Source organism: Penaeus monodon, chromosome 17 (assembly GCF_015228065.2).
Source record: "Penaeus monodon isolate SGIC_2016 chromosome 17, NSTDA_Pmon_1, whole genome shotgun sequence".
Lineage (NCBI taxonomy): Eukaryota > Metazoa > Arthropoda > Malacostraca > Decapoda > Penaeidae > Penaeus > Penaeus monodon.
In genome coordinates, this window is record NC_051402.1 from 36,945,116 (window position 1) to 36,949,481 (window position 4,366).

Sequence of the window (4,366 nt, forward strand, 5' to 3'; positions counted from 1 at the left end):
CCTTACGTGATCAGAGGAAAGAGAGAGAGAGAGACAGAGACAAACAGACAGACAGACAGACAGACAGACAGACAGACAGACAGACAGACAGACAGAGACCTTTTGTGAACCTCCCTCCCTTGGCAGGAGAAAACCCAATCACTAAGGACCCATTTCGAAGCCGACATATGGCAGAGCTAGTCTTCCGTCCGGCTCATATCTTAGTCATTTCTTTACAGATAACAGTTTAATTCTCCATGTTGGGATGGGCGGACTGGCCTGTCTGGTGTAGGATGGGCGTTCCAGGTTCCACCCATCACATACTCTCGGTTTACACCCTTCTCTGTCATCTGGCCGCCCGACTGCGTGTGTGAGATATAGAATCGAGGTCTATGAATTGATTCCCTCCCTCCCCGTGTTGTTGACCTTTTGTACTGAAGTAATGCAATACTTTAAGGCACATGTATTCCCCGGATGTGTGTACGGTCTGTAGGGTGTAAGGAAAGTATAGGTGTGGTTGTCGTTTTTGTGTGTGTGACTGTAAGTATCACGTGATTTTGAATCATTGACGTGCCTTGTTCTTTTTGGTGTGAAATGGGATTAAGAAGAGGAGAGAAAAAGTCTTATTCAAGGAATTACCGCTTTCCTCCGTGTGGAGTAACGCACGCTCGGGCGAAATCCTAACAGCGAAAATGCACCTCTACTCCAGCAGCAGCTTGCTAACACATACACATTTCCTCCAGTCAATATTTATCATCAAATCCCTGCTTCCTCAATTAGCGCGAGCTCTTTTCCCCTTCCCATGTTCCTGTACACTCCCCCTTCCCCCGCACCCCATTATCCCCCCCCGCTCCCACCTCCCCACCGAGACCCTCGTCACCCGCTCACCTGCCCCGCGCCCCCACCTGACTGGGCCCCGCAGTGCGCTTCTGGCTGTGGTGAGAGGAGGGTGTAGCTCCAGTCCGATCCCGAACTTGCATCTTTTGTTGAGCATTCGCCGCCGCAGTCCGTGGCCGAGGGAAATTCCCATCTTTCTCTACACGTCGTTGTAGGTAAGGTGTTATAGTGTGCTCGATTATGCAAGTGATAAGGTGCTATTTCCGATATCGTTTTTTAAAGGAATTTCAACCATTTCAGTCAAATACCCACAGTTCCAACCTGCTTTCGTTTTGCGGTAGGATGTTCTCAAGAACTTGGTATATGAGTTCATACACCGTACATATATGAAATATGCTATTAACAATAACGTGGAACGACGGACACTAACACATAGCAAGTTTAGCAGATAACCTTTGTAAAATCATGGGTCGGGAAGATACCTACTTTGGTGGAGTTGTAAGCTCCGGGCAAAGCGGAGGCCTCGCGCTGCCGTATACAGGATTGGACATTATGCGTGAAAACGTATGTGGACGCAGAGACATACCCTTTGTATATGTATGTGTGTATACATAAGTGTATATATATATGTGTGATTTGTATATATATGTATGTTCATATATAATACACACACACACACACACACACACACACACACATATATATATATATATATATATATATATATATATATATATATATATATATATATATATATATACATATAATATATATATATATGTATATATTATATGTATGTATATGTATGTATTTATATGTATACACACATATGTATGTGTATGTGATTCCTGAATATATTAATTTGCATTATTAAACACGTGCGTACACGCACGTGAAAATACACGCGTGATTCTTCCTCTTTCGCAGGAAAATGTATGCAAATAAATAGTTATTATTTTTGTCAAATATATTCACATGTTGAGCACTGAATATTCATGCGCAAGTATCACTTGTTATCGCCAGATTAGAGCCCGTGTGAATAATTAAACTCCCTGGTTTGCCCAGTCAAATTAATTATATACATTGATTGCATTTGTGGATTCCATTGACGTCGTCACGATTCTGTCTCTCGTCCGGTTGTTAAGAAAACCGAATTATGGCGAAAAAACACGCTACCAATCTCTTTCAATACACACTCTTAACCTCGAAATAGTACCAAAAAAATTTAATACCAAATGAAAATATTACGTCGATTTTACAGAAGCACCTGTCTATCCCCGCCTCTGATTCTCGAACACCTGCCTTTTCTGGCCGACCTTCTCACACACCTGTCTGTCTTGCCCCTCGCATCTCCTCTGTTTATTTACACCTGCTTCCCTCGGGCTAATTTTTTTTTACGATGCTCTCATCTCATCTCCTTCGGATGTGCGTTCTTTTTTCTTTTCTTTTTTGTTCTTCGTTTTCTTGTTTCTGTTTAGTGTTGTTTCTTCTCTGGTTTGCTTTCTTTTCTCTCTCTCTCTCTCTCTCTCTCATATATATATTTTCTTCTCAGAACTTGTTTAGGCTGAGTGAAGACCTGATTTTAGTGCTTTGCCGCATCTGTCTATCATTAGTTTCAAAAAACATCAGAATCACGGGTACATGTACTCTCACCTGCCCCCCCCCCCCCCCGTATGCCGAATTCTCTCCTAGTCCCCTTTTTTTCTTCCAAGTGTGATTGGCATGCAGTGTGAAACATCTGCTTGGCTTTTTGTGGTTATGTGTACACGACTGCCTTGTTCCTACGGGCTATACGTACACAGTCTCCTTGTTCTTCGAGGCTGTTCGTACACAGGTGCATTGTTACTCGTGACCATACGTACACAGCTGTCATCCTCCCTGTAAGCTATACGTACATAGATGCCCTACGGCAGGCGGCTGGACACAAACATCTGCCGTGTGAATAACACTCCCTTGTCTATTTCATCTTAAGTCGTTATCGGAAGCTTTATTCAACATCTATGTTTCCAGCTGTCGAAGGGGGCTGGTTTTCGCCCTTATGGTAACAGCTGCTTTACAAGGACTTTCTTGGCCCCTTCTTGACAGCTGCCTTATAAGGATGCACATAACCTTCATATTCCCAGCTGCCGCATATGGACTTTCTTAGGCATTGCGTTCACTTCGAAAGGGTTCTGTATCGCTCGTGTTCACAGCTGTCCAATGTTTTTTCTTGCTTTCCTTCTCCACCTTCTCTTGATTGCAGCCGCCCATACCAGATCTTTGCTTACTTAACAAATACCAGTTTACGTGCTCTGATTTGTGATGCGCGCCACGTTGTTCGTATCATCTGATGGCCTGGCCTGATATTTACGTTTTTAACAGGCGAAAATGCTATTGTTACTGTGAAAACCATAAACAATCCACGATTTTTGGAGAACACTCCAAGGGAAAGTAAAAATCGCAACCGAAATTTCCCCGTCCGAAGTGTGGACTCACGATTGTCAACCATCGGTCTCCGTCCTGTCTTCCCCGCACCCATGCACGCACACGCACGCTTGCACGCACGCACTTATCTCCGCCTGAACGACACATATGTAACAACCTTCACCAAAGCGATGCCGCGACGTCACGCTCAGGCCATTTCGTTAAGCTTCGTGTGTGAGCAGCACGTGACAGCCATCTGCTCGTCACCCTGGCATGTCGAGCAAGACACTGCGGCCGACGCTGGGGTGTTTAGAACTTGTAGATGAGGCAATTAACTTCAATCTTTGGGTGTGTTGGATATATGGTGGCAACCGATGGGATTTATCTAACTTACGTGTGTCCGGTACACAAAAACAGAGGGTCCAGTATATGGGTCCTCCTAATATGGTCTTGTAAAGCATATGAGCATTAAGTGTCTAATGATGTATCGAGAGCGAGAGAGTACCTGCAGAAGAGAAAAGAAAGAGAGAGAAAAAATAGCCACTGGAATCGATATTTCTTTATTAATTACATGGATTAGTCATCGGCGAGGGGGGGAGGGAAAAAAGAGAGAGACGTATAAGGAACAGAGCACCAAGCACGTGTACATCTGCCGGAGCCGAGAGGGGAAAGTGTATGATCAGCTCACAGCGCCACGAGTTACCGGGATTTTCATCTTAGCTGACCAGTTATTTGATCTCGCGCCGCCGGAGTGTCTGAAGGGACGTCGGTAGGTCGTGTTTTGCGACTGGAGGAGCAGGAGGAGGGCTAGGGGAGAAGGCAGGCCGAGGAGGGAGGGGGCTGAAGGGGAGAGGAAGGGGAGAAGTTGTCCAAACTTGTTCCTCAGCCTCTTTTCTGCTCCCGTTGCGTCCGGCCCAGTCGAGCTGTCCCGGCCACCTGCGCTGCCAGGTCGCCGTCACCAGGGACAGGGCGTCGAGGGCCACTTCCTTCTCCTCCTCCGGCTGTGACGCCTGTGAGAGACGTCGGGACGATCGGCTCATCTCGGCGTGTGGCGCTCGAGAGGAGGCACAGGGGAGGGGGAGAGAGAGGGGGAGGGGGACGACTCGGTTGGCTGTCGTGCGCGCTTCCTGTGCTCCCGCTCCACTCT

At 46.3% G+C, this 4,366-nt stretch overlaps 1 protein-coding gene across 1 annotated transcript in view; it reads left to right on the plus strand.

The window, feature by feature from the left end:
- The first annotated feature begins 907 nt into the window (after nt 1-907).
- Nucleotides 908-4,366, plus strand: part of LOC119583719 (endoglucanase E1-like) — a 36,931-nt gene continuing 33,472 nt past the window's right edge. The window contains exon 1 of the mRNA XM_037932371.1: nt 908-1,031. The gene's annotated coding sequence lies outside the window, so the exon portion shown is untranslated. The remainder of the gene's footprint in view (nt 1,032-4,366) is intronic.